General features: G+C 43.2%; 1 pseudogene; it reads right to left on the bottom strand.

Moving 5' to 3' along the window:
• Positions 1 to 8,496: 8,496 nt before the first annotated feature.
• On the bottom strand, positions 8,497 to 9,360 carry LOC103121118 (GTP-binding nuclear protein Ran-like; annotated as a pseudogene).
• Positions 9,361 to 11,122: the final 1,762 nt, after the last annotated feature.

Consider the following 11,122-nt stretch of genomic DNA (forward strand, 5'->3'; position numbering starts at 1 on the left):
GCTTGGTAATGGTTGATTCTTTCAACTCTTCCTTGTCTGAGATGGTTTTTATGTGTCCATCTAGTCTGAATGACATTCTAGCAGGATACAATAGTCTTGAGAAAGCCTTTTTCATTGAACACTCTATAGATATCTTACCTTTCTCTTCTGGCCTGTAGTGTTTGTGTGAAGTCTGCTGCTAATCTTATGGTTTTTCTTCTGTAGGTAACTCTTTGTTTTTCTCTTGCAGTCTTCAGGATCCTTTCTTTATCCTTATTGCCTTTCCTTATTGCCTAAATAGGATATGTCTTGGTGTTTTTAGGTCTTGGTTAATTCTGTTTGGGACCCTCTGGGCTTCTTGAACCTTTATGTCATTTATGTTATCTAGACTAGGGAAGAGAGAAGTTCTCATCTCTTATGTCCAGTAGAATGCTTCTTCCTCTCCCTCTCTTTCTTCCTCTGGTAAGTCAATAATACGTAATTATTTCTTTTGAAGTCATCCCATAGGTCTCTGTTGTTGTTTTCAGTATCTCTTAATCTCTTTTTGAGATCTCTTACTTCTTTTTTAGTTGTCTCTAATTCATCCTTGATCTTCTGTTTTCAGCCTCATTTATTCTATTCTGTCTCCCCCCTACTATTTTCTGTAGTTCATCTATTTTATTACAGTGTTCTGATACTGTTTTAGCTTGTTCAGCTAGTTGTATTTTTAGCTTAGCTATTTAAGCTTTCAGCTCTCTAATAACCTTGAAATAATAAGTGTTTTCTTCCAGAGTCTCATTTGTTGTTTCTGTATTTCTGATGAAAATTCATTCAAACTGTTTTCTCACTCCTGTGAATATTTCCTTAACTAGTGTTTGGATGTTGACCTCACTATTTTGTGGTTCAACCGTTGGGGGGGGCTTTCAGCTGGACTCTTGTCCTGGTTCATTTCTCCAACATTTTTTCTTGTTTGTTTAACCATTCTAAATAGTATGTTATGAGGTCCCTCCCTTAGCACTTTTCAAATTACTGATCACTCTTGCCTGGATTGACTTGTGTCTAAGTAAGGCACTTAAATAGCTCACTGTCGTGGAGATTAACAGTTGTTTCTATCCCCAAGTTGGAGCATAGTTGCTGCTAAAGCCTTTTTTGTTTTTTTTTTCTTCCCTGTAGGCTATGGGAGCTTGAGGACTTTTATACTATAAGTAGGTTTCTTAGCTTAATTACTCACTCCTGACTAAAAGATAAAGCAGGATGGGGGAGAGATAATACAGTGGTTATGCAAAAAGACTCTCACACCCCAAGGATCCAAAGCTCTGGGCTCAATTCATCTTCTCTGCTGAGCTGGGCAGCACTGCTGGCCCTGTGAGTTTCTAAACATGTCCCATTTATAGTCTGTAGGTTCTGAGGCAATTATTCACTCTGTTCTTATCAGGAGAACAATGTGGAAAGGCTCCAATTATACAGCTCCACTGCTAGGCCATTGAAGTGTAGATCTTCTCCTGAGTTTCCTGGTCAGTTCTCTGTCCCCTGATATTGGCACAGGGCATCCCGCCTGCTCCTCCAGCCTCTGATGGTAGTAGGAATGGAGACTCACAGTTGCATTTGGTGAGTTTTAAGGGAGTCCTCTCCTTCCTTCAGAAGTTTTTTTGTTGGTAAAACAGACTGGAGGTGCTGCCTCTACTGGTAAACAAAAGGACTGTTACTAGCTGCTCAGTCTCTCCTTAGGCTCCACTCTTGTCCCTGAGCCACACATGTTTGTACTCACAGGTGATTTGGTGGATTCCTGAAGTTGTTCTAGTCCTGTCTTGTTGTGATCCCAGGTGATCTCCTCTTCCTTCTTTCTTTCCTTCCTTCCTTCTTTCCTTCTTTCCTTGCTTTTTTTTTTTTTTTTGATAGAGGATGGGGGACAGAGAAAGGAGAGATACCTGTAGTGCTGCTCCACCACTTGTGGAGCCTCCGCCCTACAGATGGGACTGAGAAGTCTTAAACTGGGTCTTTGCATATGGTAATATGTCCTTTGCCAGTTGTATTACCAGTGAGCCCATTAATACCTGTCTTTAGTCCATTTTGAGTTAAAATTTGTGTACATTGGTACATGATAATGTAGTTTCGGATTTTATATATGACTATACAGCTTCCCTAACATCATTTATTGAAGAGTTGTTTCCCCATGGTTTTGAGCTCATTTTTTAGGGTCTTTAGTCTATTGTATTCATTTGAGTACAAGCCTCTATTACAGTAGCATATATTTAAAAATTACTATTGCAAAGGGTTGTATAGTGGTACACCCACTTAGTAGAGCAGACACAGCACCATGTCTGAAGACCTGGGTTCAAGCCCCTGGGGGGAAAGCTTTATGAGCAGTGGAGCTGAGCTGCAAGTCTTTTTCTGTTGGGGACATTGGCTAGAGCAGCACTGTATAGGCACTTCAAAGAAGGCCTGTACAGTTCTTATAGACAAAGTCCAAGAACCTCTTGCTCTTTCCCATGGACTCAATCATACAGGTTCAGTAGAAATCATTGGCAGATAGACAAGGTTACTCTTACCTCAAGTGCAGGCTGCAACTGGGTGAAGGGAAAGTCAATACATGTTCTTGTTATATCTTCACTGCTTCACTAAGTTAAACTTTAGATATTGTGCTCAAATGTTTTACTGTCTAAGCTGAGAAATAAAGTCATTGTTATCACTTCACTATATAAGCTGAGCTCTACTAAGAATAAAGCATCAGATGATCTATCTGGTCCTTCTGTGCTGTCATTATTTTGCCCTCCTCTCAGGGACCATTTGGTTTTGCCCAGGACCAGACATCCCTCTCTCTCTTTCTCTCCTCCCCTCTCTGTCTCTCGCCTTCTATTAAAGGAAAGATAATGACTGCTGGGAGTAGTGGAGTGTTGTGCAGGCACCAAGCCCCAGTGATAAGCATGGTGGTATATAAATAAAACTAAATAAACTAACAGTATATTTGTAGTATCTGCTTTTATTCTACTATTACTATTTTTTTTTTAAAACAATGCTTTATATTAATAGTTGGACAAAACCTCATGTTAACCACAGCGACAGAGGTCTGGTCACAAATGCTCGACAGATTCTATAGTGCTGAGGACAAGCCAATGTGTGTAATGACCACTGGGTAGCTGTTGAAAATGTTCGGTAAATACTAGATCCCTCTGGGTCCATGATCAGGTTTGGAAGGATGCTGGGACATCAGTCTTAGGTACTGACAACACAATAGGCTGTGGCTGGCAGGGAACAGAGTCTGTCAGGCTGCGGGCTGGCAAGGGAACAGGGCAGACAGTGAGGGCTCTTTACTATTGGCTGCATTTTTGGGAGATCTGCAGTGTGTTTTCTGGCTGCAAAGGTGCAATTTATTTGCTGGCAATTAGTAGTGGTCTGGCAGAGATCCTGTTGTCTGTTAGGAGTTAATACTCTTGATAAATCTCTCTCAGACTTGGGGCAGAACTGATTCCAACTGTGAGCAAAGTTCTTCTGAAACCTGCTCTCCAGGGTTTGTTATTATGGATAATGATCCACCATGGTGTCTGTTGGCCCTGCTCTCAGCAAGGCTGCAGAGTTATCAGGAAGGCTAGCACTGAGAAATGCAAATTAAAGACAACAGTGAGATGCCACTTCTTTCCTGTGAGAATGGCACACATCAGAGAGAACAATAACAATGAATTTTGCGGAGCTTATGTGGGTAAAGGAACCCTCCTGCACTACTTGTGGGAACAGAAATTGGTCCAACCCTTGTGGAGAGCAGTCTGGACAACTCTCAAAAGACTAGGAATGGAGTTAACCTATGACCTGGCAATTCAGGGGATATACCCTAAGGAAACAAATACATTCATCCAAAGAGATCTGTGTATACTTATGTTCATAGCAGTATAGTCTGTAATAGCCAGAAACCTGGAAGTAAACCTAGGTGTGCAACAATAGATAAGTGACTAAGAAAGTTATACACAATGGAATACTACTCAGCTACTAAGAATGATGAGATCATCTTCTTCCCCTCCTCTTGGATGGAGCTTGAAAGAATCATGTCAAGGGAGATAAGTTAGAATCAGGTTCTGATACAGGATGATGGACCTAATCTGGTTTCGGGGTGTTTCTCTCCTTCTCCGGCAGGGTGTCCTCCAGGGGAAAGGTAACGGGCTGGTTCTTTCTTGCTCATGACAGGGGTGACATGAAGTAAAAGACACCAGGGGACTCTTAGCGTGAATCTAGAATCTGAGTCCTTGAGTCCCAGAATCCTAGAGTCCGTTTATTAGCAAAATTGACATGAGTTAAATAGAAAAGTGATGGAGGTAATTATTGTTGAAATATGACAGAAATTACAGGTTTCCTAACAGTCAGCATGCCCCTAAGGTAGGGGGCTGGTATGACAGGAATTGATGAGATACAAGACAATTATTCTCCATAACGCAAGCAACTTAATTATCCAAAGGTATTTGAGAGAAGCATAGGGGTTAAACCCGTAGGGTGAGACAGAGAGAAGATGGATATCAAAGAGCCATATAGTTTGGAATTTCTCTTGTCTGGGGTCTGAGGTGTGTGATGAAATGTGTGATAAGGTGTGTTCTTCTGTGATCAGAAGATGACTTTGAATAAGTGAATCTGTGGCCATGTGGCCTGCAGTTAATGGAGGGAAGTACTGGGGTTTCTGTGGGCCTGAGAGTCAAGAAGGAAAGAACCAAGTCTGAGTTTCCCCCTTGGTTGAGAGAGACTTACCAAGAGGTTATCTTCTCAGACCTCCACCCAAAGATGGGGGTGGTTCCCCCTAAGCTCTATCAGGCTTATACATGTTCCCAACAATCTGGGAGTGAGAGTGTCTTGTAGACACCTTGGTGAGATGAGAAATTGTACCCATGTGCCAACAACTGGACTGTAAAACATTAACCTTCCAATAAAAACAAAAACAAAAACAGATCAATAAACAAACAAACCAAAGGAAGGCTACCACTATGACTCCGACCTGGTTAATCACACATAGTTTTTGCCTACTCTTCTAACCGTGCGAATATAAAGCTGTAATGGAATTAAAATGCCAGTGATTCCATACAACCTGCTTTCTGCTCCCTAGGTTAATGTCCCTTACTTTAGAGATTTCTTTCTAATTGCATGCTGTTGTCATCCAAAGGGGCTTCTTTCTTGAGGGAGGGTACCCTTCTGTGTCCTTACTACCTGGACGTTGACCTGTTGTCCCTTGCTGTGGACACTTATTAGTTTGGACTGGAGGACCATTTCTCTGTAGTTTTTCACTGCCTGGTGTTATTGAACTATTATAATTAGAGGAGCCAAGCACAGGTTCTCCTTATTTGGCCTTCTTGCTGATGATATGTCTTATTAGTCTTGAAACACACACACACACACACACACACACACACACACACACACCACACACACCACACACCACACACACACACTCACGCACACACTGCACACACACTCACACACACACTCACACCACACACACACCACACACACACTCACACTCACACACACGCCACACACACACACAGACGCACAGACAGACACACACTCACGCACACACCACACACACACTCACGCACACACTTACACACACACACACCACACACACACACTCACACACACCACACACCACATACACACTCACACACACACCATACACACACACACACACACACACACACACACACTCACACACACACTGTTGGGTAGTATGCCAGCTCCCCCCGGCTTAAAGCTTCTGTCTCTAATCCTGCTTAACTAAGCACCAGCATGCCTGCAGGGCACTGGTTTGATCCCACTCAAAGCTTCGTTCTATTTACATAAACCACTGGTAACTAAGCACTACCCTCCCTCCAGGGCATTGGTGGTTCAGTGGTAGAATTCTTGCCTGCTCTGCCCTCTCTCCTTGTCACACCCTGATTTTCACCAATCTCTTTTTTTTGCTCCACCCTCTCTACGTCACACCCTGTTTACACCCTACTTGGCTAGTATATATACAAGCTGCTTTTCTGAGTAAAAACACTTGATCTCACTCTCAGGCAGAAGTTGAAAAACAAGATCAGAAACATAAACACAAGTAGAACCTGAAATGTAATTGGCATATCGCACCAAAGTAAAAGACTCTGGGGTGGGTGGGTGGGGAGAATACAGGTCCATAAAGGATCATAAATGACACAGTGGGGGTTGTATTGTTAAATGGGAAACTGGGGAATGTTATACATGTACAAACTATTGTATTTACTGTTGAATGTAAAACATTAATTCCCCAATAAAAATAAAATAAAAATAAAAAAAACACTTGGAATTGTTTTCCAGCTCTGAGAGTTCCAGAGTGTATCTCCTGCAAAGTTAGTTCTGCACGAGTTCCTGATCCCTCTCCCACACAGCAGCCTAGATTGACTCCAGTGGAGTTCTCTCCAACCCAGAGAGCACTTGCTTGGGAAGAAGCACCCTCAGGCTATCCTGGCAACACACCACACACACACACACAAACACACACACACTCTCACACAAACCACACACATACTCACTCACACACACTCACACACACACACACACACACTCACACACACCACACACACACCACACACACACACTCACACACACCACACACACACTCACTCCCACACACACACACACTCACACACACACACTCACACACACCACACACACACCACACTCACACACAAACCACACACACACCACACACACACAAACACATCACACACACACTCATACACACACACCACACACACACTCTCACACACACACTCACACACACACCACACACACTCACTCACACACACTCACACACACACACACTCACACATACCACACACACACACTCACACACACACTCTCACACATACACACTCACACACACCACACACACACACATCACACATACACTCACACACACACCACACTCACACACACACACACACACACACACACACACACACACACACACACACACACACACACTCACACACACTCACACACCACATACACACACACACACACACCACACACACACACACACACACACACACACACACACACACACACACACACACTTTCTTTTGGTTGTTAAAATTTTAAATCAGATCATCCAAAACAGAAGTAAAAAAGAAAAAGAGAGCTTTTATGCAAAGGCTTACATATCTTCACCCAGAAAGTCTTTAACTACCTACCCTTTCTTAGGCAGTGCAATGGAAAAGAGAGCCAGTTTCTGGTCTAATTCTAGTCTAATGCTTTTGAATCTAAAGAGATCTTTAGATTTAGGGAAAAATTTTCTACATTGAATGTAAAGCATAAGCTTAAAATATGTATAATAATAATCTGTAGAACAGAGAATAATTTGGATGGGTGTAGAACAGAGAATAATTTGGATGGGTGAAGGGGAGTTTCTGAACACAGAAATGTTGAGCAGGGTAATGTCATTTTTGTTTTGCTTTTATAGCCCTTAAGCCTTATAATTTTGTAAAGCACTATTAAGTTAGTAATAACAGTGATAATAAAGCAGCCTAGGAGGCACACAGTGGATAAAGCATTGGACACTCAAGCGTGAGGTCCGTGGTCAATTTCCAGCAGTGCATGGCTTTCATTCTTTCTCTCTCTCCTATATGCCTCAATAATAAATAAACAAAATCTTAAAAAAATGAAACATAATAACACACTATGCATACGTGTGTGTATATATACACACACGTATGCATGATAATTTTATATTTTACTTTCAGTTATTTTTGAAGTTCATACTTTTTGATCTGTGCAGTACTACTGCATTTTAAAGACTTTTAATCTATTTACTTATTTTTAATTAATTTTTTTTTTTAGATATTTGAAATACAACTTTAATCTCTTTCCAAATAAAAAGGAATGGGAATGACACAACAAACAAGGTCTAACCACTGAATATTGTGATGTGACTAGAGCAGTCTCAGATCTGAAACTCAAGGAGGGAACAACTGTATTCCAAAACAGCTAAGTATGTGGTCCCAAAACAAATGATTTAACTGTCACATTCAATCGAAGCCCATCCATCTCCAGCATCCCAAAGGTTAAGCACAGGTTCTGCTTAGCTATATAATAAACCAGCGAACACGTTGCACCACTGACATCACAGGACAGTTGCCTGTAAAACTAGACTTCTGAGGGGGTCGGGGTAGCGCAGCGGGTTAAGTGCACGTGGCACAAAGCACAAGGATCCCGGTTGGAGGCCCCGGCTCCCCACCTGCAGGGGAGTCGCTTCACAGGCGGTGAAGCAGGTCTGCAGGTGTCTAACTGTCTCCCCATCTCACTCAGTTTTTCTCTGTCGTATCCAACAACAGCAATAGCAATGGCAACAATAACGACAACAACAAGGGCAACGACAAGGGCAACAAAAACTGGGGAAAAAATGGCCTTAGGTGCAGTGGATTCGTGGTGCAGACACCGAGCTCCAGCGATAACCCTGGAGGCAAAAACAAACAAACAAACAAACAAACACACAAACAAACAAACAAACAAACTAGACTTCTGATGCTGGGCTTCAGCTTCCTCTCCTCACAGGTCGTCGTCCTCGTCCGGGAGAGGAGAGCAGTTGTCTGAGCGACCTCCAAGGTTGGGTCCATGACCCACCACCCCCGGGGTGGGGGGAGACTGGGGCGGGCACAGCGACCACCTCCAGGCTAGGGTCTCCCTCCGATCAGGTCCTCGCCAGCCAGAGGAAGGGCTTCTCAACGTTGTAGTTACTTTTTAGCAGAAATGTCACAATATTGGAGATTTTTCTTTCGGTAGAAGATGCTAGACTATGCCTTAACTTACCTCTCCTTACTATCCACTTTATTGTCACACCACAAGATAAGGATGTTCTCACATCCCCACATCGGGTCTCTGAACCAGTTCGGCACATTCCTGTAGGTAACTCTCTTTTTTTTTTTAAATTTCTTTATTGGGGAATTGATGTTTTACAGTCGACAGTAAATACAATAGTTTGTACATGCATAACATTTTCAGTTTGCCACATAACAATACAACCCCCCACTCGGTCCTGTGTCATCCTTCTCCAGGGCCTGTACTCTCCCCTCCCACCCACCCCAGAGTCTTTGACTTTGGTGCAATACACCAATTCCAAGTAGAACCTGAACTGGGGTTGGTGTAGGCACCTCTTGATGTCACATTGACCATGATAATGGCACACCAGGCTGGGATGTAGTAGCCTCCCTCAGGCCTCTGAACTTCTCCTGCCGAGCTGTGTCCCACATGTTGAACTTGATGGGCCCCCGGGTTGGTGTGGAACACAAGGGCGTGCACCTCCACGCCCAGGGTGGCAACATACTTCTTGAACTCCCTGGTCAGGTGACGCTTGATGAACTGGAACTGGGGTTCCCCCTGTGCCGCCGTGTTTGTTGCACCTTCCTGAAGCATCTGCAGTCCTCGTGACAAATCTTTTTATTTATTTATTGGATAGAGACAACCAGATATTGAGAGGGAAGGGGGTGATAGGAAGGGATAGAGACAGAGAGAGGTATCTGCATCCCTGCTTTACCAATCACAAAGCTTTCCTCTTGCAGGTGGGGACTGGGGGGTTCGAACCTGGGTCCTTGAGCACTGTAGCATGTACACATGTACACTCAACCAGGTGCTCCACCACCCGGCCTCTATTATTATTATTTTAAAGTAACTTATTTACTCACTCTTTTGATGATAGGGTGATAGGGTGCTTCAGAGTTTTTGTCCCCGTGATACAACTAATGTCACACTTTTAAAATTATTTATTTAAAAAAGGAGACATTAACAAAACTGTAGGATAGGAGGGGTACAACTCCACACAATTTCCACCACCAAATCTCCATATCCCATCCCCTGCCCTCATAGCTTTCCCATTCTTTATCCACCTGGGAGTATGGACCCAAGGTCTTTGTGGGTTGCAGAAGGTGGAAGATCTGGCTTCTGTAATTGCTTCCCTGCTGAACAGGGGTGTTGACAGGTCGGTCCATACTCCCAACCTGCCTCTCTCTTTCCCTAGTAGGGTGGGGTTCTGGGGAATCAGGGCTCCAGGACATATTGGTGGGGTTGTCTGTCCAGGGAAGTCTGGTCGGCATCATGCTGGCATCTGGAACCTGGTGGTTGAAAAGAGAGTTAACATACAAAGCCAAACAAATTGTTGAGCAATCATGGACCTAAAGGCTGGAATAGTGCAGATGAAGTGTTGGGGGTACTCACTGTAGACTATTGTGTACTTTTGCCTTCAGGTATGTATTTTGCCCTAGTTTATGGATACGTGTGAACATATGCTCTCTCTCATGTGATCTGGTCTATATCTAGGTTTTGGGACTATGTTAGGAAGTGAACCGCCTGGAATGAAATTAGAGAATACTATGAAAGGAAAGTTCTCATCTGACTGATGAAGCTGAAGGGTTGTCATTCCACACCTGAAGTCTCTGGCCACAGTCTGAAGTGAAGCATGCTGAGGTGACACTCATTGCATTGATTAGGCTGGGATGGAAGATGCAATATTATTTGGTATGAATTGAGAGAAGCATGCAGGAAAGTGTGCCCCACCCTAAAATTCCAGGACTGGGGGAAGTATAGGCTCTATAGTGGAAGTGGGAGGTTCCTGCTGTCTTGGGGTCCAAGAAGATAATAGTTATTGTTATCATCACATTATTTGGTAATTGGGTTAACTTTGAGAAGTCCCATTGTTAGGATTTGCTGTATAATACCCAACATCTTGTATATAGCTGTGCCTCCGGGTTGCTTCTGTTCTCCGTGGTCTAGGCTTTTGAGAGAGTCAACATATCAAAGACTCAGCCTATGTATTAAAAAGACTCAGTCTATGATTTAAAAAGTTTGAGACATACAATCAATTTTCCCCCTCTCATATTAATTAAATAGTGATTTATATGACTACAATTTAATAGGAGTGTACATAAACACCATTCCCACCACCAAAGGACTGTGTCCCATTCCCCCCACCCCCCACCCCCGCCACTCTGGGAAGCTGAATGTCCGCCCTCCCCTTCACCACAGGGTTTTTACTTTGGTGCCCTACTCTATATTTAGCCAAATCCTGCTTTTAGTTTCCCTTGCCTTTTTGGTGCTAAGTTTGCTGAGCTCCTTGTATATTTTGGTGATTAGTCTCTTGTCTGATATATGGCATGTGAAGATCTTCTCCCATTCTGTGAGG

Source organism: Erinaceus europaeus, chromosome 1 (assembly GCF_950295315.1).
Source record: "Erinaceus europaeus chromosome 1, mEriEur2.1, whole genome shotgun sequence".
In the NCBI taxonomy this organism is placed as follows: Eukaryota; Metazoa; Chordata; class Mammalia; order Eulipotyphla; family Erinaceidae; genus Erinaceus; species Erinaceus europaeus.